The following is a 26,953-nucleotide window of genomic DNA, read 5'->3' as shown; positions in this document are numbered from 1 at the left end:
AAGTCTTTCCCTGCTCTTACTCTGCTGGGCCGGAAGGGCCTTTGACTTTTAACATGAAGCAGCCTCCAGAGCCTCTTGGGGCAAGTGATGTCAAGGAGGCTCTGCCCAGTGCCCCCCCCACCCCTCCCACTTGTCAGAGCACCAGGAATTTCAGTCTTCCAGGTCCTGGGCTGATCTAGTGACTTATAACAGGATTCCACTGGAACTCGAAACTTTGGAAGATGGGAAATACTAAAAAAAAAAAAAAATTTTTCTTTTCTCTTCACACAGCTGAACACCTGGTTCCTGGTCTTACTATACAAGTTTCATAGAGGATGCGAAGAGGAGTTTGGGTTTGACACCTGACATCTTAGCAGTGGTTCCTGTTTGTTTGGGAGGGAAGTGGTAAAAAGAAGGCAGCATCTACTACTTCCTTTTCCATGAGTCTCAGAAAATCCTCCTGAAGACCCTCTCAGGTCCCAAGGACTGATGGGAAATCCCTTGGTTTATTCTTAAACTTTGCCCTTGAGGCATATTTTGTTGATGACCACATATAAAATATTGTCCTCTCAAGGATGCACTCTAATTCTTACCTAGACTTGATGCAGAATGAGTATATATGAAAACTAAAGTTGGTTCTTAAGCAAGGGATTATCTCTCAGAGAAGGTCCATGGGAAGGTTCATACCAACTTCTGTGGTACTGATATTGCTCCAAGGAGCCCTGGTGGTACAAAAGTTAAGTGCTCGGCTGCTAACCGAAATGTTAATTGTTTGAACCTACCCAGAGGCTCTAAGGAATAAAGATCTGGCAGCCTGCTCCCGTTAAGATTACACACCAGTAAACCCTATGGGGACAATTCTCCTTTCACACCAGGCCACGGTGACTCAGAAATCCCCTCGATGGCACCTAGCAAAAACAACAGGAAGACATTGCTCCCGATGTGCTTGAAATGCCTCTCTGGGGAAGGCCTTCAGAGCTGGCTCATGGCCACATGGGAATTGAGACTCATTTTTTTGTTTCCACGACTTATTTTGGGTCCAAAAATTTATTTTCCAGTTTATTCACCAGACTTGAATACAGCCAGCTCTCAGATATTGTCAAAATTAATTCCTTTCTCTAATAATGATTTGCCACCAAGAGTGTATTCCCAAGCATTTCCAAGAGACTGGAAAACCTTTCCAAAGAGGCATGTCCAGTGCCATGTTGTGCAGTGACTACAGTGTTGACATAGTATATTTATCCACATAGTTCCCACGTTTTCTGCTTTCCTGAAATATGAATGAAATTCCAAGTCTACCACCTGAACCACTTTTCTCAGTGTTTCATTTAGCAGAAGTCTGGTGGTGATGAATTCTCTCAGTTTTCCATCCCCTGAGAATGGCATTACTTTTGCTTTACTCCCAAAGGTATGACTGGGTATAGAATTATATATCTATATAGATTAATATTTCCCTCTTTGTGTTGAAAAAATGTTGTTTCACAATCTTTTGGCTTCCATGGCTTCTGATAATGACTATAGAGTTATTTGAATTATTTTTCCCATTTGAAATGTGTTGTTTTCTGTCTAACTTCTTCCTGAGTATTTTCTTGGTCTTTGTTATTCTGCCATTGATTATGATATATCATATTTTTATGCAAATAATGCATGTTTTATATATATTTTTTCTTTTTTTGTCAACTGCATTTTCCCCCTCCCAGGTATTGTCATAAGCACAGTACGCCGTTTTCTTTTTTACATGTCACTGTAAAAGAATTCGTATAGTGTGCTTAAAATATTTTCATAATAATATGTTATTGCGGTATATAATTCCTTAAATTTAACTCATTGGGGTTTGCTGAGCTTCTTGAATCTGTAAGTTCATGTCTTTCACCAAATTTGGAAAGTGTTAGTATTTCTCCTAATACTTTTTTCTGCACCACACATTTTCTCCATGTCTTCTGGAGTTCCAATAAAGAAATAGGGTTTTGGTCTAGTTTTTGAGGCTCTGCTCATCTTTTTCTGTATTTTTTCTCTGTTTTCAGAATAAATATTTTCTATTGATCTACTTCCAACTCAGTTTTTTTCTCTGTCATCACCATTCTGCTTTTGAAACTATCAAATGAATTTTTCATTGCTAGCATTGCATTTTTAGCATGTAAAATTTTCATTTGCAAATAGCCACTATCTTTCCACGTATTTAAAAAATGTCCCTGATATTTCTTGGAGCATGATTAGAATAGCATTTTAAAATACGTGTCTTAAGATTTCAAAACTGTAAGTCTTGCTTAAATGTTATGGAAAAACAAAATGTTAATTTTGTTTTTTTTAGCATTCAATTGACCCAGATATGTTCATGCTGCAAGTTCTGTCCTGTTTTTGTATTCTGTGGCTCACATCTTTGTTCAATTTTTGAAGCCTTTGCGGTGATACTCGGGTCTAATCTACATGAGTGCCACCCAGACTGGAATCTTGATGGCGTTGTAACCCCTAGTGAGGCTCTTAAAGGATTTGATAGTGCTTCTTAGGGTCAGGGCAAGGCATATGCATCTGGGGGGATGGGTGGTGAACCAGGAGTTCATAGCAAGTTTGAAGAATCTCTTTCTTGTGCCGCTTCCTCTCTCTATTTCTCTGATGCTCTCTGAGCTCTGAAGGAGTGCTTTCTTGGCCCACTGGTAGGAATCCTGTGGCTTTAATCTCCTCATTCTGTCGTGCACATAAGCGACTGGTTCTGCCTATGGGGCCAAAATACTCCACAACCGGCCCAAAGGTTGGCAGCATGAGTCTGTCAAGAAGCGTCTCAGAAGACTAGCCTGGTGATCTGCTTTCGAAAAGTCACACCCTTTGAGGCAGAACTGACTAAATGCCAACAGCGGACAGGGAGAGAGAAAACGTAATGGAGCTTCCTCCACACTCTTGGGCCCTTACATACTCTGGTCAGAGAGAAGGAATCTGTTCTTCCAGAGTTTTAAGTTTCTTCCCACCTGCCGACTTGCCCACCTCTCTCCTTTATGGACCCTCTATCCCATTTGATATGAGAGAGTGCTTCTCTTGGAGCTGTTTCTGTGCACAGCTGGTATGCAGTTACATGATTTGGACTCATTTAATTTCAGCCTCTGGAATGTTTATACTTTATGTTCTGGTTTCCTACCACTGCCAACCACTTCCTTTGCAGAGTCCTGAGATAGCGGCCCATGCATTTGTCCAGATACTTAGTTGTCACATACCAGTATAGCCACTGGGGGAAGTGTTGGTTGTGGTAAGGGGGGGAGGGACTGTACACTGAAGGAGCTGCAAGATCTGGCTGCCTTGTGTGAGCAGGACGGGGGTGTGCTGAGGATGGGTGCTGAAGGTGCTGAGTCAAGGGGAGTTTAATATAAAGTTGGGTCAAGGACAGTTTGTTGATATGGGGGAACTCTCTCCTAACAAGGATTTATCGCCATAGCAAGGGCTCTAGAAATGGGTCTCGTAAGCTGTGGCATTGTTCTTCGATGCTTGGAAAAGGCAATGGCCCACTATCTACGAAATAGAAATGCCAGACCTGCTGTGTCAGATGTGGGAAGATGAGGCAAAAGTCTCCAATATGTGGCCGTGGCAGAGTTAGTTTCTATAAGACCATTTCTTGGCAGTCCTGAAGGACACGCATTTCATCAAAATAATAAGGAATGCAGAGATGAGGGGAGCAGCAACAACACTGAACTTACTGATATCTGTCTTCTCTAGGGGGTCCCTGGGTGCCACAAACAGTTCAGTGCTCAACTACCAGCTGAAAGGTTGGCAGTTTGAACCCACCGAGGGGTGCCTCAGAAGACAGGCCTGGTGATCTCCTTCTAAAGGGTCACAGCCTTGGAAACCCTATTAAGCAGTTGTACGCTGCACACATGGGGTTGTCATCAGTTGGAAATGACTTGACAGCAACAAACGACAACAACAAACGACAACAATTCTCTATTGGCTGAGATTGTTCATGGGAGCTGGGCTACCTCATACCAATATAAGTAATGGGATCCCAGCCCAACAGAGGCCAGGTAGAAGTACTTAACTGTCAGAAACAAGTTGTGTGTGATTACAACAACGGTCAGCAGGTCAGAGTATTAGTTACCTATTGGGGCATAATAGACTATCCCCAAACTTAGCAGATGAGAGATAAATGGAAAAATATTCAATTCATGCTGATAAATTTGGAACTAGACAAAGATTTTGGTAAGACTCAACATACTTTTAAGGTGAAGGGTTAAACTAGAAAATTTAAATAACTGGTATAAGTATAAAAACAGATTTTCAAAATAATGATATAATTGCATACCCGAATAAAAGACAAATACATCAAAATCAAGGGTTTCTGTCCCATGTGGACATAAGAGACTAAAATTAGCAAGGGTGGGAAAGGCTGGTCGTTCTCTTTCGCCTATTACTTGACTGTAGCAAACTGTGTCCAAAACTATAAAATATTTAGGGGAACATTGTTTTGACCGGAGCAGCGAAGGACATATATAAAGAAAACTAATGTATTAACGTAAATAAAACAAAACCTGAATATGTGCAAAAAAATATGCCATATTTCCAAGTGGGAAGCCTTGTTAATCAAATGGAGGTTCCCAAAACTAACACATAAATGGATTGCATTTCCAATTAGAATATTCGGGTAGTTGTTTTTTAATTGTATACATTAATCATAAGCTACAAGTAGTACAATAGATAACAAAGAATGTTGTTGCTGGAGCCTTGGACAAGATGTTTGACTCAGCCGTCCCGTCTGACTGCCCAGTAGGCCTTTATAGGCCGTAATCTTTATGGGAGCGGACCGCCAGGCCTTTCTCCCTCAGAGCCACTGGGTGGGTGCGACCTGGCAGCCTTTCTTTCAATTAGCAGTCAAGCACTTAACCACTGCAACACCAGGGCTGCATTACCAAAGAATAGACAAGAAAAACCTGAAATAACAGGATAGTAACAGGTGTCTACCTCATCAAGTAACAGAACAAATCAATATTACATAGCATACAAACTGACAGGTAGACAACTGAAATAGAAAACCTACTAGGAAATCACAGTAACTATTCATAAAAAAAAAAAAAAAGGTGGTGTGAAAATCATATTTATTTAATAAATGGTGCTGACTCAACTGATTGTTCTGGGGGACAAAGCTTGCAAAAATGTGATACACAAATCATAGATTTGGAAAATTATGTGAAATGTAGATGACCAGGATTAATAACAGTTTATATTTTACACAGAAGGATAAAAGTTAAGCACTTGAAAAATGAGCAGTGAATTCAAACAGATCGTTCACAGCAAATCCACATGCCCAATAAACATAGTCCAAGTTGCTCAAAAACACTGGTAAATAAGAAAATATCAAAGTCCCAGTGAAACTGGCACAATTTAAAAATCGACACCATCTATAGCTGGCTGGGCTGTGGGGAGAAGGAAGCCCTGAGACATGGCTGGAAAGGTGCTTTAGGACAGCCTATAGGGGAAAGACATGACCATGGCTCTGTACTTTTAACATTCTTTGAACTGGAAATCTCACTCTGTGGAGTCTACTCCACATAAGCGAATCCTGTACTATACAAAGGATGTTTATTATTGATGCTGACAAAACATTGACTGTCCATTGGTGGTGAAATGATAGAGAATATATGGTAGAGCTACATCATCAATAACATAGGGAGTCATTAGAATGAAAAAGAGTTGTAGTAGTTAAGTAGGAGAAATCTCTGTGAAGTATTATGGAAGTTTACTGAAAAAATCAAGGTGCAGAAAAGTATATATAAAATGAGCACATTTGGGTAGAACAATAACAATTGAACATATTTGAATACCTGTTTACATGTATGTGTGTGTATAAATGAACAGATGATGGTACATGTATGTGTGCGTGTGCTTTTTTAAGCAAGGATAAGATAGACTACTTACCATATGGTCGAAGTGCATTACCTTGGATTCACTTGTGGGAAAGAACAGGGGGTGGAAAGCTAGAACATGCAGGAAGAGTGGACTGAAAAAGCATGGGTGATAACGTGTTTCCATTTCACTAGTGTTATGTATGAGACAAACAAATCTGTCTTGAAAGAAGCCGGAATGTTCCTTAGAAGCAAGGATGGCTTTAGACATGTTATCAGAAGGGACCAGTTCCTGGAGAAGGACACCATGCTTGGTAAAGCAGAGGTCCAGCGAATAAGAGGAAGACCCTCAATGAGATTGACTGACACAGTGGCTACAACAGTGGGCTCAAATATAGCAACCATTATGAGGGTTGCCCAGGACCAGGCAGTGTTTTGTTGTGTTGTGCATAGGGTCGCTGTGAGTCAGAGCCAACTCGATAGCACCTAACAACATGTCTAAGTCTAGATAAAGTGTACTAAAATTGTTATCATCTATTTAATTTATGTGTGTAACTTAGAAGACATAAAAATATAGTTAATGCTATATCTAATGACTTACAGAGAGTCAAGATAGAATGTCAAGGGAAAGAAGGGGCAAGAGCAATGTGGGTAGAGTGTGACCAAGTTTCCATAAAAGCAAACACCCCATCAGATCTACTTGTGTACCTGTGACTGTGTATACATGTCACAGCAGAGAAACCTAGGGAAGGATACACGTGTCTATTAACTTTGGATACCTTGGGGGAGCAGGAGCAAAATATGAGGGTGGGACTCTGCATGTTAACTTTTTCATTATACAAATTTGTATTTTTAGACATGTAATAAAAAAGAATTTCATAGCTTTGGAAATTAGTAAATGACATAGACATATATTTTTAAATAGGTGAAAATTCTCTATGACAGACAAAGGTTTTAATCACTGAAAGGAGAGCATACCACAGACAGTAATAATCACAATCAGTGGATTTCTTGCATGTTCTTGGAGCCAATGTGCTCTTCTGGTGTCTGTAACTAGAAATGACCAGAAATAATTTGGGGAAGTCAATCACCTCTTGCAAACACACGTCCACAGCTAAATGAAGGAGAATGGACACCATGTGCAATTCACTAGGTAACTCATGTGCCTCTAGAAGATTCTCTTTCCCGGATATGCTGCCACTACCTCCTCCCCACCTTGCCACACCGAATAACCCACCCTTGTGCATTCTAGGCCCTTTTCAGGACTGAGCTTAGATGACATCAACTGAGAAGATAGTTGATGAATAGAAGAGAGTTTGATGAAAAGATTTCAGAAAGCAGTACCTCCCCAACCAGCCTCTCCCCAACCTGGGAATGCCAACCTCTCCCACTCTGATACCTCTGAGAATCTCTGATTTTCCTTTTGGATCCTTAGGAGACTGCTGAATTCACCTGTCCTGAAAGCCTTCACTGCCCTCTACCTCTGACGCTGTTCCATGCAGGAGCTGTCTCTGTCACTCTGAGAAATCCACACAGGACAGCCTGTGGTTGGAGGTGCTCATTCTGGAGGTCCTGCCCTCCCTGCCTGTGTCCCGAAGGCTTCCCTGTGACAGTAGAGGTCTCATCTTCCAGGGAGATGGCTACGCCCCTGTCATGTCCAGACCTGGGACCTGAAGCTACGGCTGAGATTTGGGCTTTTCTGTCCACTACTTAGTCTGGGCCTGAATCTGCCCCTTCCCACCCTCACCTCTGATCACCTGTGTTCTTGCTGTTCTCTCTGGGTTTACAAGCCTGCCCTCTGCTTCTTTCATCTGAGTCAACCTTTTTCTTCAGTTCTTTGACCTCAGGACATGTCAGGTTAGACCACAGAAAGAAGAAAAAATATTAGCAAGTTTCATTAACATGTGGAAAACCTGAAAGAATAGCTTGATTTAGAGGAGAGGAAAAAGTTCCAAAGCTCTACTCCTTACCTTAGGACATGCTATACAGAAAATATCCTGCAAGCACTGGATCAACTCTTATCCAGAAATGGAAAACACCCAGGAGGATTTTGCTACACCAGCTCCCCCTTCCACTCCCCTAATCCTAATCGTAAACCCAAATTCACCCTGTGAGGACAGAAGACATGACCGGGGTGAGCTCCTTTTTCTCCACCCCGCCCTCCTGTCCTCCTCCCAAGCCCTGCTTCTTTCTCTGCCTGCAGGCTGCTGGGAAGGGACCCAGAGGCCTTGGTTTAGGGCTTTATGTTCACTGCTCACCTGCGGGCAGGTTCCGCTCAGTCTGCGGCTTCTCTGATTCCTTCTCCTGCAAAGAACTCAGTGACACCCCATGACCGTCACACCTCCCTTAGAGCTGTCCTTGCAGGGACCCCTCAGCCTCCCAAGTCCCACTGAAATCCCATTTCCCTTTCCCTACTTATGCTATGCTCATCCTCAGAGTTCTGAGACCTCATCATCCAGGTGAGGCCTGTCCTCTCCTCTTCTGGGCCAGTGGAGCCTCTGAGGGGACCTGGTGTCTGCGGTCAGCCATCTGGGGCTTCCTCCATCCAGATCCTCCTAGGGCTGGAGCTCTCTGTGTATTCGGGGTAGGAGGGTGGGGATCTTCCAGGGGAGCTGGGTTAAACAAAACTGAATGGAGGTCTCTCCTGAAGGGCCCACACTTCCAGCCCAAAGGCCCTGCTCCTCCTAGTCCGGGGGTGCTAGAGGGTCTTCTGGTGCTTCCCGCTCTGGCCTTAGTGCTGCACCTGCACCCTCTGTAGCCTGAACTTCTGCCTCTGCAGCCTCTCCAGCTGGTCCCTCAGCCTCTTTAGCTCCTCTCTCTGCTTCTCCAGCTGCTCCTCCAGGTGCCTGCAGACCCACACTCTCCCTCACCTCCCTCTTCTTGGCGGCCATCAGGCAGCGTCTGCCCACCTGGCGGCAGCATTCGGGCCTACAGGGGACTGAGGGTGGAATCTGGAAGGCATTATGCTGAGTGAAATTAGTCTGTCGCAAAACGACAAATACTGTATGAGACCACTATTGTAAGAACTCATGAAAAAGTTTAAACGCAGAAGAAAACATTCTTTGATGGTTAAGAGTGTGGGGAGTGAGGGAGAAGAAAATTCACTAACATTGTGAAAATGTCAGTTCTACCCAAAACCATCTACAGATACAATGCAATCCCAATTCCAATTCCAAAGACAGTTTTTTTAACAGTAACTGTAGACAAATATCATCTTAGGTGAAGGGAAGGACAACACACAATACGGGGGAAGTCAGCACAACTGGACTAAACTAAAAGCTAAGAAGTTTCCTGATCACAACCAAATACTTTGAGGGACAGGAGAGCAGGGGCGGTGGTCTGGGGACCATGGATTCGGGGGACGTGTAGGTAATTGGCATAAGGAAGTTTATTAAGAAAATGTTCTGCATCCAGTTTTGGTGAATGGCATCTGGGGTCTTCCAAGCTAGTAAGCCGCCATCTAAAATTCAGAGATAAGAGGTTTGGGAGAAACCACAGCCCATCACACTCCGTTATCATTCCCTGAACTCACATTTCTCTTTCCAATAGAATGGTAACCTCTTTGAAGGCAGGGAAAACTTTCAATTCATTTTTATTACATACTTATTATTAAGTTTCCCCCAATCCTCCCAACATCTCCAAAAGCTGCCATGTTTGTCTTGTTTAGGTTCAAACTGGGCCCTCGAAACTGAACAATGTCAGCAATGATGTCACACAAGTGTTATGGAAGCCTTGGTGCTCACTCAGATCCAACTGCTCTTTGGAGAGGTTGTCGATCTGAGGTCTCCTGTGGGAGAGCAACTTAAGCTACCAGTTCACAGAGAGTGATTCCTCAGTTGGAGTTCCCAACTCGTGAGAGCTTGGAACAGAGGGGTGAACATCCTTTGGGGGACCTTTTTTTTTTTTTTTTGGTTTACCTTCACCCAGTCAGGATGAAATGGCAATATGGGAAGGAGAAACCTCTAAGACTCGAGGTAGGGGTGGGAGAAAAATTCTTCCTGATTGACAGGAGGTGTGTGGCAAAGAGTCTGATTTCACCAGACAAGATTTGGAGACAAGATATGGATTTTGAGTGAGGAGATGAAGTGGCTCTCCCAGAGAAAGTACTTGCTGTCATTTAGTAGACAACAAAACAGTGATATGAATAAAGGAATGAGTGAGTGAACCAAAGAACACTACTGTAACTCTAAGGGCCTTTCTGAGTAGGCACAGACTAGCTACTCAATTGTTCAGGCTTGGGAACCTCCTATGTTGAGGAAGCCACTGGGCAACTGGGACGGGGGTGAAGGGTGTTTAGGGAGATCAGTTATTCATTTGTATCATATTTTCAAATAAGATTGAATTAATATGTCATGTCAGGAATAACGAAAGAAGTAAAATTTCTCAGGAGCTTATGAAAGTGGGTGGCGTGAGGAAGCACTGTGTCTGTACCACTGTGAACTATGCTGTCCCAGCCTGGGCTTGGGCGGAAGACCCCATCCCCCTAGATCCAGGGAATCCCCTTCTCCTCTTCCAAGGCTTAACACCCAGTCACAGCAAAGCCTCACTTCAAGATAGCATTTTAAATTCCTACTCTACTTAATTTAAAGTATAGGTCAAGGAGGTAAAGGTGCCTAGGTGATGCAGTTTGTGCTCGACAGCTCACCTAAAAGTAGGAGTACTGGGAGGAAAAGTCCTGGCGATCTGCTTCTCTTAAGATTACAGTCAAGAAAACCCAATGGAGCAGTTCTACCCTGAAACACATGGGGTCGCCACAAGTCAGAATCGACTTCATGGCAACTGACAACAACAAACTGAACCTGAGCTTCTGTGGTTCCTAATTGTACACCCTTTCATCAGCCAGTGTCTGCCCTCCTCCATCTTTTCAGCTGCTTGCCCATGCTGCCCTGGACCGCCCCAGCCCTGTTTCCTGTTTCCTCCTTGGTCCTCTGCCTGGCCGCTAACTTGCTTCTGAGAGCTTTCGCTACTTTCCACCCCACACCACACTCACACACCCAACCTGGCTCCGTCTGTTTTCTCTCTTCATCCTGAGGTCTCGAATCCTTCCCTCATGTTCAGAAATGTACATAGATAGACCTTATGTTGACACGTACAACCCTCCTAGACAAACACAGGTGAGGTGGTTGTGTCTTAGCCTCTCAGGTTTGTGGCGTCAAGGCTTTCGGCCAAACATATGTTTTCTGCATCACTCTGAAGTCACTCATCTAATAAGGACATTTAAGGGGCTACTGTTCAATTGTTTTCAAGAGGAAACAATTTTAACCTATTACTGTGGCTTGGTTAAGAAGGGTACAAGGAAGAGGTATACCTGTCAGGGTCTTAACTAAATATACAAATTATTCTCTAACGTTTAAGTATAATTCCTTCTATGAAAGACTTCCCTTAAAAAGAGGTGAAAATTTCTCCCATTTGCGTGTTTAAATTTACTAAGAAAATCACTTTCATAGGAAACTCCTTTTGGAGAAGTCACAAAATATTATAAAAGTTCAAGAAAATGAGGTCATTCCCATGTTCCAAAGGAGCAAATTCACTGAACATTCTGCAAATAAAGGGGGGAGGGAGCACATTGGATGATCTTCTATTTACAAATATAAAATCCCAAGACATGTTATAGTGTTTTTAGAGTAAACATTTTTGTTATAAGGTACTACTATCATTAGTGTCATTGTGCCCAGGGGATTCTGTCTCCCACAGCAGCGCCCCCAAGGGGAGTGAGGGGTCCCAGGACAGAGGGAGAATTGATGAGAGGATGGTGGTGATGGACAGGCCCCAGGGATCCCTAAGACCAAATCCTTGGGCTCATAGATGAGTCTTCCCAAGACCCAGAGATCAGTCTTCCCAAGGCCCAGACTCGATAATGAGCAGAAAAGGCCAAGTTTCAGCCACAACAGCAAGTATTAGGAACTGGGAAACCCTGGAGGTGCCAGGGGTATGTCCTTCCCTCGGTGATGAGACCCCAAGTGGCACAGGGAAGCCCTCAGGGGCAAGGAAGGAAGGGCAGAGCCTCCAGGACAGGCATTTCCAACCACAGGCTGCCCTGTTTGTACTTCTCAGAGTGACAGACTCTCCTGCGAGGGACAGGGTCAGAGACGGAGGAAGCGAGGGCTTTCAGGCGAGGTGAATTCTGAAGTCTCCTGATGATCAAACAGAAAGCCCTGGATGATCAGAGGTACAAGAGAGTGAGGGGGCTGGCATTCCCACAGTGGCCATAGGCTGGCTGAGGGGGTCCTACTGTCCCTGGAGCTATTGGTCAAAATATTTTTCCTTAAAAGCTGCATCTTTCCAGTTAACTTCCTCTATGTTCAGTCCAGGAAAAGGTGTAGCATGCAAAGGGTACGTTTTCCAGCAGAGCAACAAATGGAAGGAAGTGGTAGTGGCATATCAGGGAAAGAGAATCTTCTAGAGACACATGAGTTACCTAGTGAGCTGCATGTGGTGTCCAGCCTTCCTCCTTTATCTGTAGACATGTACCTGCAAGAAACGTTTGAGGAGTAACTTCATGGACCCTTACAAAATTCTCGCTGGTCATTTCCAGGTGTAGAGACCAGAAGAGCTCATTGTCTCCAAGAACAAGCGTGAAATCTGCTGGGTCTGACTGTTGAGCAGTCTGTGGTGTGCTCTTCTTCCAGTGATTAAAATCTTTGTATCTGTTGTTAAAGATATTTTCCCCGTTCAAAAAAAAAAATCCAACAAAATGTTTTTAAAATAATGTATCTATGATGATGTTTATCAACTTTCAAAGCTCTGAAAGTCTTTTGTATAACACCTCTAAGGGTACAGATTTGTATAATGAAAAAGTTACAGTCATGGTCCCACCCTCATATGTAATTTGGTCCTGCACCCCCAAGGCGTCCAATGTTAATAGACACGTGTATCTTTCCCTACGTTTCTCAGCTGGGACACATACACACAGTCACAGGTTCACAAGTAGATCCCCTGGTTTGTTTGCTCTAATGGAAATTGGGTCATACTCTACCCACGGTGCTCTGTAAATTGCTAATTCCCTGAAGGTCATTAGGTATGGCACTAACACTGCCTTTTTGGGTCTTCTAAGATTGAACTCATATTTACACATAAAGCATTTAAATAGATGAGAACAATTACTGTATACACTATCTAGACTCATACATAGCACTACTACAGTGGAAACACATATCACCAGTGCTTTCTAAGTCCGCTCTTCCTGCATGTTCTAACTCCCCCGCCCCCACCAGTCCTTTTCCAGAAGTGAATCCAAGGTAATTCAGGTTAACAATGTGGTAAGTACTCTCTCTTACCCTTGCTTATACGAGCACACACAGACACAAATGTATCTTCGTCTGCTCCTTTACACACTCACATAAACACAAACAGGTATTCAAGCATACTCAAACAATTGCTATTGCTTTACCCTAATGTGCTCATTTTATACAGACTTCTCTGCACCTTCATTTTCTCCTTCAATAATACTTCACAGAGATTTCTCCTGTTTAACTACCAGAGTTCTTTTTCATTCTAATGACTCAAACTTTATTGATTTAGCTCTACCATAAATTATCTATCTTTCCACCATCCATGGCAGTCGATTTTGCCGTTATTAACAATAACCGTCCTTTGTATACTAGAGGATTTGCTTCCATGGGATAGATTCCAAAGGGTGAGATTTCTAGGTCAAAGAATGTTTCAAAATTACAGAGCCATGTCCGTGTCTTTCCCCTAAAGGCTGTCATAACGCCCCTTTCCAGCCATGTCTGAGGCACCCTTCTCCCCACAGCACCCCCCGGCCCCAGCCATAGGTGGTGTAGATTTTTAAATTGTGCCAGTTTCACTGGGACTTTGATATTTTCTTCACTACCAGTGTTTTTGAACAACTTTGATTATGCTTATTGGCCATTCGTATTTGCTCTGAACGGTCTTTTGAATTCATTGCTCATTTTGCAAGTCCTCAATTTTTGTCTTCCTTGTATAAAATGGAAATAGTTGTTAATCCTTATCACCGACATTTCCCATAATTTCCCAAATCCATCGCTGATGTATCACATTCTTAGAAGTTTTTTTTTTTTTTTTTTGCCCAGAATGATCAGTTGAGTCAGCAGCGTTTATAAGATAAACCATAATTTTCCTGAGTTGAAATACCACCTCTGTATTAACGGTTATTATGATAATCTTTGTGGATTTGCTACTTCGTTTCCTTGGTCTAGCTTTCAGTTCCTATGCTATGTAATATTTGTTCCATTAGTTGATGAAGCAGCCTCCTTCTTTTTCATGTTTTTGTTGTCTGTTCTTTCGTATCTGTTATACTATTTGCATCTTAAGATTACTGTATACAATTCAACAAATAACTAGGTAAATATTCTAATGGGAATTGCAATACATTTGTATGTTGGTTTTGGGGGACTGTCATTGATTAAACAAGACTTCCCATTTGATAAAACATATTTTTTGCATTATTAAGGTTTAATTTTATTTCCTCCTCTACTTCAAATAGGCTCTTTTCTGTTCCAGTCAAAACAACATTTTCCTAAGTAGTTTACGGTTTTGGACACAATTTGATGCAATCATGTAGTAAAGAAAATTGTCTTTATTCCTCCCACCCTGAAACTTCCAATTTTGGGCACTGTGTCTAGATTGGAGAGAAGTCATTGATTTTGGTATATTTGGCTTGTCAGTTTACCAAAATTTTTATCCTCATTTTCTAGGTATGCAATTATATTATCATCATAAAAAGAAGAAAATCTGTTTTAATATTTAATTCATTCCTTAACTTTTCTAGCTCATTAATGCACCTAGAAAAGTATGTTGGGTCATAAAAGTAATAACAGTATATTTGTCTACTTCCAAATTTTATTAGCATGAATGGAGTATTTTTCCATTTATCTAATATCTACTATGTTTTATGATAATTTTTTATGCCCCAGTAGATAATATATTGACCTGCTGACCGTTACAGTAATGACATACACCTTGTTTCTGACAGTTAAGTGCTTCCACCTGGCTTCTGCTGCTCTGGGACCCCATTATTCCCATTGCTACTAGGCAGCTGTCTCCTACCCACAACCTAAGCCTCCAGAGGACAGACATCGCTAAGTTTCACTTTGCTGCTGCTCCCCTCCACCGTGCATTCCTTATTGTTCTGATGAGAGGAGTGTCCTTCAGGACTTCTCAAAAATGGTCTTAAGAAAACTCACTCTGGATGTCCATGTATTGGAGACTTTCCCCCCATTTTTCAACATCTGACACAGCAGTAACGGCATTTTGATTTCATAGAATGTGGACCATTGCCTTTTCCAAGCTTCCAAGCGCAATCCCTGTAGCATATTAAACCCATTTCCAGAACCCCCACAATGGCAATAAATCCTTTTTAGGAGAGAGTTCCCCCCATATCAACAAACTCTTCTTGACCCAACTTTACATTAAACTCCCCTTGACTCAGCACCTTCAGCACTCGTCCCTCAGCACACCCCAGTCCTGCTCACACAAGGCAGCCAGGTCTTGCAGCTCCTTCAGTGTACAGTCCCTCCCCCCAACCACAACCAACACTTCCCCGGTGGCTATGCTGGTATCTGACAACTAAGTATCTGGACAAATGCATGGGATGCTATCTCAGGACTCTGCAAAGGAAGTGGTTGAAGGTGGCTGGGGGAGGAAACCAGAACATAAAGTATGAATATTCCAGAGGCTGAAATTAAATGAGCCCAAATCTCATAACTACACTCAGGTTGTGGATAGAAATAGGTCCAAGACAATCCTTCTTTCTCTCATGCGGGGGGAAGACGGTCTGTAAAGGAGAGAGATGGGCGGGCAGGCAGGCAGAGGGGCAAACACCTAATACTCTAAGCCCAAAGAGTGTAGAGGAACGTCTGTTACGTTTTCTGTCTCTATCATACCATTATTTGGCCCCATAGACAGACCCAGTCACTTAACCGCGTGGCAGAATGAAGAGATTAAAGCCCCAACATTCTTGCCAGTGGACCGGGAAGGTAGCCCCTCAGAAGGCAGAGAGCCTCAGAGAGATAGAGAGGAAGCAGCTCAAGACAGGGATTTCATAAAGTCGCACATAAAGTCACCTCTAAGTTGACTCGATGGCAATGGGTAAGTTGCACATGCATAGATCTGATCCTAAGAAGCATTGTAAACCTTTGAGCACTGTATTATGGGTTAGAACACCATCTAGGTCCCAGACTGAGTGGCACTCACATAGATAAGTCCTCAAAATATTTTCGTCCTCTTAAGCTTTGAAAACTCAAAAGACATTTGAGCCACAGCATACAGGAGATGAGACAGAACTTGCAGCCTGAACATAACTGGGTCTATTTCTTGCTAAAACAAGCAAACAAAAAAATGACAATTTCCATAAGGTTAAAGCAGGACTCACAGCACTGGCATAACAGAAAAAGTGTAAAAAGGTATTGTAACCGTGCTCTAAGAAGTAACAGGAAGAGTTTTTTTTTTTTTTTTTAACAAATGGCAATGTAAATATTATCACTAAAGAAAAAGAAGGTATTTACAAATGACAATTTTTGATGTGAGAAAAATTTAGGTATGAATACACTAATAAAAAAAATTTTTTTTAGAAATTAAAAATTCACTTGATGGGCTCAATAGCAGAATGTAGATGGTATTCTGTGTAGGTGTTAAAGTATTTGAAAAAATCTGGGCTGAACAGTTCCCAATTTTGGTGAAAGACAAACTTACGAATTTAAGAAGCTCAGGACATGCCAACAAATTAAATTCAAAGAACTTTATGCCCAAATAAGTTATAATCAACTGTAGAATAGCAAAGACAATGAAATGCCTTGGAAGAAGTTAGAGAGAAAACAACACATTTCACAAAGGGGAAGAAAATTTTCAATTACTCTACAGTTCTCATCCAAAACCATGGAGGTCAAAAGACTGCAACAACATTTTTTCAGTGCTGAAAGAAAAGAATCGTTAACTCAGAATTCTATATCCAGTGAAAATATCCATCAGGAATAAAGGAAAATAATGACATTCTCAGCTGAAGGAACTCTAAAGAGAATTCATAACCACCAGACTTAGTTTAAGCACTAAAGGAAGTTCTTCAGGTGGCAGACTCGGAATTTCAGGAATTATAGAAAGCAGCACAGTGCTAAGTATCTGGGTGAACACTCTATGCCAACCTTGCTGTCACTACACAACATGGCGCAGGACTGCCCTCTTTGGAAAGTCTTTACAGCTTGGTGCAAACACTTTGGAATACACTCTTGGTGGCGTATCAGTACTAGAGAATGAAATTTACTTTGAAAATATGAGAGATGTCTGTAGCCACATCTGATGAAAAACTGGATAATAACATTTTGGACACCGAATGAAAGATGGTAGCAAACAAACAAACAAACAAAATGAGTCTGAATTCCCATGTGCCCATGAGCCGGCTCTGAAGGCCTTCCCCAGGGAGGCATTTCAAATACATCTGGAGCAATGGCAGCATCAGGGAATGAAGGCTATATACCTCTCCTCTGGCCTTCTCTGAAGGGTAACCACTTGCTTAAGTACCAAGCTTAGTGGTTAACATATAGTCATTCTGTAGACAGTCTAGCTAAGAATTACAATGCCTCCTTGAGAGGAAAGCATTTTATACAAATGACATAAACAAGTGCCTCAAAGACAAAGTTATAGTAAACCAAGGCATTTCCTATCAGTCTTTACCTGAGAGGGTCTTTGTAAGGATTTCCAGCGGCTCAGAAAAAAGAACAGAGTAAACTCTGTCTTCTTTCACCTCTTCCCTCCTCAAGAAACAGGAACTGGTGCTAAGATGTCAGGGGTCAAGCTCCAAACTCCTCTCCTGGTCCCGTATCTAAGTTGTGTAATAGCACCAGACAATGAGCTATAAGAAGATGAACCCAAGGAGTATTTCCAGTCTGTGACAGGTTTGCCTTCCAGTGAAATCCTGTTTCAAATCGCTAGACCAGTGGAGGAGCTCTGGTCCTCTGACCTGAGAGAAGGACAGGGTGGGGTTGTCAGAACCTCCTTGACCATCATTCTCCCCAAGAGGTTTTAGAGACTCGTTCATGTCATAACTCAAGGACTATTACTGCCCAGTTGCATAACTGCGGAAAAAGACTTTCTCCTTTGAAGGAGCAAAGGGCCCAGGAGGGGCAGGTGTGAGGCTTTTCTCTTTAAGTCAGCTTTGTGGCTTCAGGTCACTGGCCCCTGGCCACCTTCACAACCTGCCTTTTGAACTCATCCTCATCTCTCCCTCCCAAATTCCCCCAGCACCCTGGGCTGTGGCTTCTGCGGGTTTCAATGGTGTCCTTTCAGTAGCTCCTTGCTCTCCGCTGAGGGAGCAAACCCACAGTGCCCTTAAGTGTCCTTCAGTAGGAACATTGCTGAGGGTACACGATGGCCTGACTGATCCTTAGACCCAGATGGGCAGAACTTTGGGCGGGGGGTCATTGTCCAGAAGTCTCAGCTTCCTTTAAGTGGCTCCAAACTTCAGTGTGTTGACTGCCCAATACACAGGTGGGGGAAGCCTGTGGAAGATTCTCAGTCCTAGTTTCACCCAGCACTGGGCAAACCCTAAGGGGGGAGAGCAGTGAGATTCCTGAGGATCTTTATTCTAAAGTTCTCAAAGCAGCTGATATAGTCTTAAGAGGTGGGAGATGAGAAAGCTTGGGACCATGGGAGGGTGGCAAAAGAAGGAGACTCCTATCACTCCCTCTGCGGTCTTGAGTAGTCCTTTCTTCCTTCCTCCCTTCCTTCCTCACACCCTCCCCCTTCCTTCCTTTCTCTTGCTTTTCCTCCCTTCCCTTCCTCCCTCCCTCCCTCTGTCGCTTCTTTCCTTCCTTCCCTCCATCCCTCCCTTTCTCCCCGCTTCTTCCCTCTTCTTTTTTTTTTTTTTAATGCATCTCAGACTCCAAGCAGGCATTTGTTGCTAAAATCATATTTCTCTGTGTTAACTTATGATCCTTAACTTAAATCTGGAGTATGTAGCTCATTTTGATAATTCCTCTTCTGTCTGCACAGAGAAGAGACTGCTCACAGCCAGTGATGAGAGGGGAGGAAACAAATTCCTTAGCCAGAGCAGGCTCTGCTGTTTCCTGTACTAGGGGTGACGCCCCTGGGGAGCCTTTCCCAGGGCAGCAGGGCAGGCAGTGAGTCCAGCCTGGGGCTGCGGCCAGGCTGTGTGGCCTCTGTGGCTTTGATTTCTCCTCCTGGAAGGGTACCCTGTGGGCTTCCCATGGGAGGACCCTGACTCCATGGGTGACCACAACTCACTGCCCTGCCTCCTGTCCTCCTCTGGACCCATGTCCTGATAGGCCTTCTTCCCTCCTTCCCAGTATAAGCATTGTGATCAAGCGGGGCAGAAAAAGTCCTCAGGGCCAGACCCTGGGCCTTGCCCTCCGTGGCCTTAGGCTTCCCCGAGTTTTGGTGGGACCTGTAGCCTGGCGGGGGTCTGGGGCCTTGAGGTGCTGGACTGGCTGGGCCTGTCCCAGAAGGCACAGCAGGCCGGGCTCTGTCCAGCAGCCCCACGGGTTTGCGACGGGGCTGCCCCGGGCCTCGCGCCACCCTCGCGCCCCTCTCCGCGCAGCCCCGCCCCCCCCAACTGCCCAACCGGCGCCCTCCCCGCCTTCTGGTTCTAGAAGTGTGTTCTCTTGCTGCATAGATGCAACTGGGCACCGCACTGCACACAGAGTCAATCCCACCTGGGTTGAAGACTTGAACATAAAACCCACAACTTTAATACTACCAGATGGAGGAGGAGGGAAGGGATGAAAAAAGAAAGTAAAGAAAAAAAGTTTTAGCAAAAGAACAATTAGAAAAATAAGTATTAGAAGATTATATGCTCACATTATGGATTCACGGAGCCTGTGCACACAAAACTGCTTGGATAGCATACTGTGATATCTTTCTTTGGAAATAAGACTTAGATACGGGGATTGGTGCCAGGAATAGTTGCAGAGGCTGACTTTGGGAAAAGGGGGAAAATTTGGCATTGATTAGTTGGTCTGAATGAGGCTGAAAACCATGAAAATCAAGATAATATTTAAGATAGAATTCTAGTAGCCTAGAACAGGCAGCAGAAATTTTTCTAATTACTACCAGAAGAGGCCTTTAATCACTAAACAACATGGATCAATAGTTCAAGATCTCTGTACAAAGAAAATAATGGGCCTAGATAATTTTCAGTCAGGTTACCATCAAACATGCAAGAAACAGATAATTTTAAACTTGTACATAGGCAACAAAGAATAGAAAACCATGAGACACTCCTCCAACTGGATCTTAAGGCTAGTTTAATAAGGATAACCAATTACAGAAGGATGGTAGAAGAAGAGTTACAGGACAAGCACACTAAATAACTGAGATGCAAAAACCTACGTGAAGTGCTGGCAAAGGAAATCTGGCACAGAATAAAACATATAATATGCCATGATCAAGATGGTTTATTGTAGGCATGCAGGTTTGAGAGAACATTAAAGATTTAATAATTTAATTCACCACATGTATAGGTGAAAGAAGAAAAGACAGGGTCACCTGAAGAGATGGGATAAAGCAGTTGATAAAATCCAGTCACTGTGAGAGATAAGAACTCTGAGCAAACATGAAACAGGAAAGGAGTTGCCTGACCTGGAAAACTATAATTAATATGGTATTAACTGGAAATGTTGGACATTTCCTTTAAAATTAGCAATAAAATAAGAATGCTTTGTATTATTTTTATTAAACATTTAAAATGGAGATCAAACTCATACAATAAGACACAAAACAAAAAAGAAAGAAAAGGCATAACTTTTATCATATGTAGATTACAGAGCAGTCTCCATAGAAAAAAATTCAAAACTATAGAAAGTATTGTAATTAATAAAAATTAATCATACATATGAGGAACCCTCGTGGCACAGAACCCTCGTGGCACAGTAGTTCTGTGTTCGGCTGCTCAGCGAAGGATGGGCGGTTCCAACCCACCAGCCGCTCTTCAGGAGGAAGATGTGGCAGTCGGCTTCCGTAAAAATGTACAGCCTTGGAAACCATATGGAGCACTTCTACTCTGTCCTACAGGGTGACTACGAGTTGGAATTGACTGGAAAGCAGTAGGTAATCATAAATATAAAATAAGAATATGTATTTTCACCACAATTAAAAATCAATCAATCAAATTTCTATCCATCAGCACGAAGCTGACCCTGCCAAGGCTCTCGGGTGAGAGCAGAGGACACTGAGAGGGAAAGAGCAGGATTCTGGTGGGCCGCACCGAGGAGGAAGGGGGCAGGGTGGTTCAGTGGTTGAATCCTTGCCTTCCATGCAGGGGACCCCAATCAATTCCCGGCCCGTGCACCGCACGCACGGTTACCACCATCTGTCAGAGGAAGCTTGCTTGTTGCTGTGAGGCTGAACAGGTTTCAGCAGAGCTTCCAGACTAAGAGGAATGAAGAAGAAAGAGGTGGCAATCTATTTTTGAAAATCAGCCAGTGAACACACTACGAATCAAAACAGTCCCATCTCGCTTTGCATAGCATCACCATTAGTCAGGGGCTGAGTAAAGAGCAGCTAACACCAACAACGAATACCAAGGAGGAAAGAACATTACTTTACTTTGGGCTAAATTTATCATCTTGGTACCTGTAGGAGTTACAATAACAACAACAAAAACAAAGTGACTATTGGGTGGCTTTAAAAGAGAAATATATTTTCTCACAGTTCAGGAGGCCAGAAGTCTGAATTCAGAGCATAGCTCCAGGGGAGGGTCCTTCCTCCTCTATTTCAGCTTCTAGAAACTGCCAGCAATCCTTAGAGTTCCTGCACTGTAGAGGCATTTGTCTCCACCCTCCACCATCTGCCTTCCTCTGCCCCGTGTGTATTTCTGTGTCTATTCCACACATTTTCATAGCTCAGAAGTGAATAGGTTTAGGACCCACCATACACTGTTATGGCCTCATTAACATAACAAAGGGAGCCCCCTATTTTCAAGCTGGGTCATATTTACAATTGCGGGAGTTAGAATTTCAACACACATTTTTGTGGGACACAATTCAGTCCATAACAATAGTCTTACCAGATATTCTGGATTGAGAGTCCTAGCAGGAGCAGCTGAGGATGATTCTAATTGTTTGCTACATTAGTTGGCTAAAGCTCGTAGCAAAGTTTGCCCATTCAAATGTCTGAGCAATTCATTAGGTAAGACCCGGCCAAACTTTCCTAAACATATCCATTGTGTGGAAGAAAACACATACTACCATTATGGAAGTCTGGAGAAATGCATTAATAAAAGTAGAATAGGGCTTGGGACCAAGAATTATTTCATGGCCTTGATAACATGTGATAACTGTTAGACGTCCACCTGGAGATGTCAGGTAATGATACTAACAACTAACATGTATTGAGTACATGCACTGGTGGTGCCAGGACCCTTGTGAGGGCTTCTTCTTTCTTACGATATTTGTTCTGCATGATAGCTGTATGAGGAATGTATCATTATAATGCACATTTTATACATGAAGAGGTCGATACAGAGATTTATGCTGACATTTGAGTATAAGTCTGGACCCAGGAGGAGTTGAAATGGCTGGAGGTGGAACCTTGACTTAATAAATAAGTGAATAGAAATGGAAGCACTACATCTGTGGAGAGGCTGCCCATGAGCCCAAGATTACGGTGCACTGGTATGGAAAACAGAATTGCGAAGTCATGAACCCTGTAGCCATAAGTAGCCCTCAAGGTCTTAGCAGAGCAATAAGGAAAAGAGAGAGAGCCAGAGGAGAGAAGAACACATTCCCTGAGTGACATAGGAGGCTTGGCCCTCTGCTATGTTCACATGTCATTCCTCATTTAACCCTTAGATTGATACAGTGTGTGAGATAGGTATTATTATTCACTTTTAACATTGCAAAAGTTTTATTTTCTCTGACTTAACAGTAATGAGTGTTTATTGAAACAAACGAGAAACTAGAGAAAAGTATACTTAAAGGGGAAATCTCATCAATTGACTACTATTATTTAGTCAGAAACTGAGGAAGTTGTTGTTGTTAGGTGCCATCCAGTCATTTTTGACTCATAGTGACCTGATATGACCGAACAGAACTGCTCCATAGGTTTTTCTAGGCTGTAATCTTTATGGAAGCAGATTGCCAGGTCTTTCTCCCATGGAGGTGCCTTGTAGGTTTGAACTGCCAACCTTTCAGTTAGCAGGGAGCTCTTAACCTTTGCACCACCAGGGCTCAGGAGATAGAAAATAGAACATCATTAAAAGAGTCAAGCAGAATGGTGGTGGGAGTATTTCTAATACAGGGCTTAGCTGCTACCAGTTAGGAAAGCAGACAGAAGTATATGATCTACAAGGAAAAATGGCACATTATTTCTGACCCCTTTTTTTACCCCAGCCCTCACTCTCACCTCCCACTTTGGCCTGCCTAGTGAGCAATAAACACAAGAAAAGGGGCTAGACATCTTTGGTCATCATGCAAATGCAAATATAAAGCAACAATATTATACTACCCCATACCAACCAGGATGGGTAAAATAAAAAAGATACTAAATACCAAATTTTGAGTAGAATGGAGGAACTGGAACTCTAATCTACTGCAAGGGAGAGTGTAAACTGGTATAACCATTTTAAACAATTATTTGAACCTATCTATAATTTATAATTCAGCAAATTTACTTCTAGACAAATACCCATCAAAAATGAAAATATATGTTCACCAGAATACATATACTTGTAAATATCCTCCAAGGCATGAATATATTCCTTATAAATGCCTATGGCTTAGGGTGTTATTCCCTGTGGATAGTAAAGTTGATATACAGATTCATCTTCATATGGAAAAAATCTAGAGCCCTTTGTAGAACAAAATAGCAAATCCCAGAGAATCATGTTCTCATGGCTTAAGACATCCTTGTGGTTTCTATTTACACCTCTCCTGCTTTGAGGCTGGAACACATAGACCCAGTTATGAAATCACCCTTGCTTGTTAGTTTTGCAAAAATCCCGCACACCTCAAAATTTTTGTGAGTTTAATAGAGAAAAGATCACAGATGGATAAATAAAAAAAAAAGAGAAAGGGTATATTTTGCACCAAAGCAATATATTTAAAATGAAATGGTGAGAATGGTGGGCTTCCTTTTTCTGAAAATGCTTTTCAATTTGTTTGATGGTGGGGAGCAGAGGAACGAGACGGTTTATTCAAGAAGTAGTTTTCTGGGCAATTTGGTAACTACCTAAACAATAACCTCTAAAAATAAATATTTTGATCCATTGACTTGCTGCTTACACCTGCTTATTTCCAGTTAGATCACATATTTAAATTTAAAATACAAAAAATAAAAAATTTTTAAGAAACTATGGCATTTTTGCTTAATTTTTTAACTGATAAGGAGGAAGTGCATTCTAAAATACTCAAAGTCATAAAATAGAAAGGTGATAAGTTAGGTGTAAGAAAATATAACCAAATAGAGAAGTAGTAACTTTGGCAAAGGATAAAAGAGTACACAATACTGGGGAAACCAGCAGAACTGTATAACTCAGGGTCATGGTAGCTCCATAAACACATCCAAACTCCCTGAGGGACCAAATTACTGGGCTGAGGGACCTGGGGACCATGGTCTCAGGGAACATCCAGCTCAACTGGCATAACATAGTTTATAAAGAAAATATTCTACATTCTACTTTGGCGAGTATCGTCTGGGGTCTTAAAAGCCTGTGAACAGCCATCTAAGATACTCCACTGGTCTCACCCCTCAGGAGCAAGGGGGAATGAAGAAAACCAAAAACACGAGGGGAAGATTGGTCCAAGGGACTAATGGATCACAACTACCATGGCCTCCACCAGACTGAGTCCAGCACAACCAGATGGTGCCAGGCTACCACCACTGACTGCTCTGACAAGGATCACAATAGAGGGCCCCAGACAGAGCTGGAGAAAAATGTAGGAAAAAATTCTAACTCACAAAAAAAGACCAGACTTACTGGCCTGACAGAGACTGGAGAAACTGCAAGAGTATGGTCCCCAGGCATCCTTTTAGCTCAGTAATGAAGTCACTCCTGAGGTGTGCCCTTCAGCCAGAGATTAGAGATTATGGCCCACAGACACCTGCTAACCCAGAACTGAAGACACTCCCAAAGTCTACCTTTCAGCCAAAGATTAGACAGGCTTATAAAACAAACAATAACACACGTGAAGAACATGCTTCTTAATTCAATGAAGTGTATGACACCAAATGGGCATCATCTGTTCAGGACAACTGGAGGAATGGACACAGGAAACCTGAGGTGTAAAGGGAAAGTGGGAGCATGCTAATATATAGTGGGGATTGCAACCAACGGCAACAAAACAATTTGTGTATAAATTTTTGAATGAGAAAATAATTTGTGCTGTAAACTTTCACCTAAAGCAAAATAAAAATGTATCACTCATAAAGGCAAACTTAAATAAACAGAAGCAATACATCAATAGGGGTTACTATAAAATCCCCAATTAATAAATGGGCAAGGTCAATGATTCCACTTTAAGACAGAAGATTGAATACGCATACTTACCTCCTTTAATTCCTTAAAGTCCACTAAAATAAAAAATAGCCATAGAAAAATCATTTTTAAAGGAATTAATATGCAAGTATCAGACTGGGAGAGGCAACCAAGAACATTGATTCCTGAGCTGTCAGTAGGGCATGAGACCTGATTTGTAGTGTAAATACCCAAAAAGGCTCAGCAAATAATGACACCTCATCCTACTTTTGAAGTGACAGTGAATGTGATGCGAAAAACAATATAGTTGAAAAAACTTAATGTAATGGAAAATGGCAGAGTAGAAAGCACCAAGTATTGGTCTCTCCAGCAAAACAGCACTAAGCTTGAAAAAAAAAAGTCAGAATCATCTATTGCAGTGCTCTGCAACCTAATCAGATACTTAGGGCAACCAGAGAACTACTTGATGAAGAGAGTGGCTGCTGAGCTTTAGTAAGAGAGCAACATGGGGGAACGAGCTACCAGCACCCATTCCTCAGCATGACCACAGACATACGGGCAGTGGCTTTTATTCTTAGAGTGGCTAACTGATGCCAGCATGGACTATAAGAACCTTGTCCTCCAAATATTTGGAGTTGTACATTTTGGTGGGTCAGGTGGTTACTTGAGGGAACACTGAGGATATTTTTGCCCTGTTTTAGCCCCTTCAGGATCCAGTGGCTGAAAGAGATACAAACAAACAAAAAAAAACTTGTTGCCATAGAGTCATTTCCAACCAACAGCAACCCTATAGGACAGAATAAAACTGCCTCATAGGATTCCCAAGGAGCAGCTGTTGGATTTGAACTGCCAACCTTTTGATTAGCAGCCGAGCTCTTAACCACGGTGCTAACAGGGTTTCTAAAGAGATATACACACCTTTAAAAAAATCTCCATATTTAAGGAAATATCTGTAAGGTCACAAACTGACCACAGAGATAATGGAACAGATGCTTGACTGACCACTCACAGGTGAAATAAAGACATTACATACATAATTTAAAAATCCACTTTGCAAATGGATGGCTGAAGCCCTCAAAAAACAACAGCAGTAACCATGATGAGGGAGAGAATATAATTTCCAGAACTGCCACATTTTAATAGTCAAAGTTTCCATTTCTCAACAAAAAATTCCAGAGCATACAAAAAACCAGAAAAATATGGCTCATATAAAGTAAAGAAAAATATCTGACAGAAACAATCTCTGAGGGAGCCTAGACATTGGAAGTAGTAGTCAAAGACATTAAATCAAATATCTTAAATATGCTCAATGAAATAAAGAAAGCCATGAATAAAGAGGTAAATCACAAGAACAATGTATGAACAAATAGAAAATGTCCACAGTGGTATAAATCAAACCGGTTGCTATTCAGTTGAACCTGACTCATTGTGACCCTATAGGACAGAGGAGAACTGCCCCATATGGTGTCCAAGGAGAAGCTGGTGGATTCTAGCTGCCAAACTCTTAACCACTGCACCAGCAGAGCTCTAATAAAGATACAGAAACTTTTTTTTTTTCAGCTGTTGTGCTTTTCATCTTCATGATTTCCATTTGGTTCATTTTTATAGTTTCTATGATATAGTCTCACTCATGATGACATAGTTTCTATAATAAAGGAATTGAAACTATAAAAATGAACCAAATGGAAATTATGAAGCTGAAAACACAACAGCTGAAATAAAAATTCACTAGAGTGGCTCAATGACA

The 26,953-nt window shown here is 42.2% G+C and overlaps 1 long non-coding RNA gene across 3 annotated transcripts in view; it reads left to right on the top strand.

Moving 5' to 3' along the window:
- Positions 1-26,953, top strand: part of LOC135229322 (uncharacterized) — a 187,361-nt gene that overhangs the window by 100,851 nt on the left and 59,557 nt on the right. Inside the window, exon 4 of one of the 3 annotated variants that reach the window (XR_010320108.1) lies at positions 271-19,273. The exons of the other annotated variants lie outside the window; for them this stretch is intronic. This is a non-coding gene — a long non-coding RNA (uncharacterized LOC135229322). Of the gene's footprint in view, positions 1-270; positions 19,274-26,953 lie in introns of those variants that run through there. 3 annotated transcript variants of the gene reach the window in all.

Source organism: Loxodonta africana, unplaced genomic scaffold (genome assembly GCF_030014295.1).
Source record: "Loxodonta africana isolate mLoxAfr1 unplaced genomic scaffold, mLoxAfr1.hap2 scaffold_203, whole genome shotgun sequence".
Taxonomy (NCBI): domain Eukaryota; kingdom Metazoa; phylum Chordata; class Mammalia; order Proboscidea; family Elephantidae; genus Loxodonta; species Loxodonta africana.
This window is presented reverse-complemented; position numbering and strand designations above follow the sequence as displayed.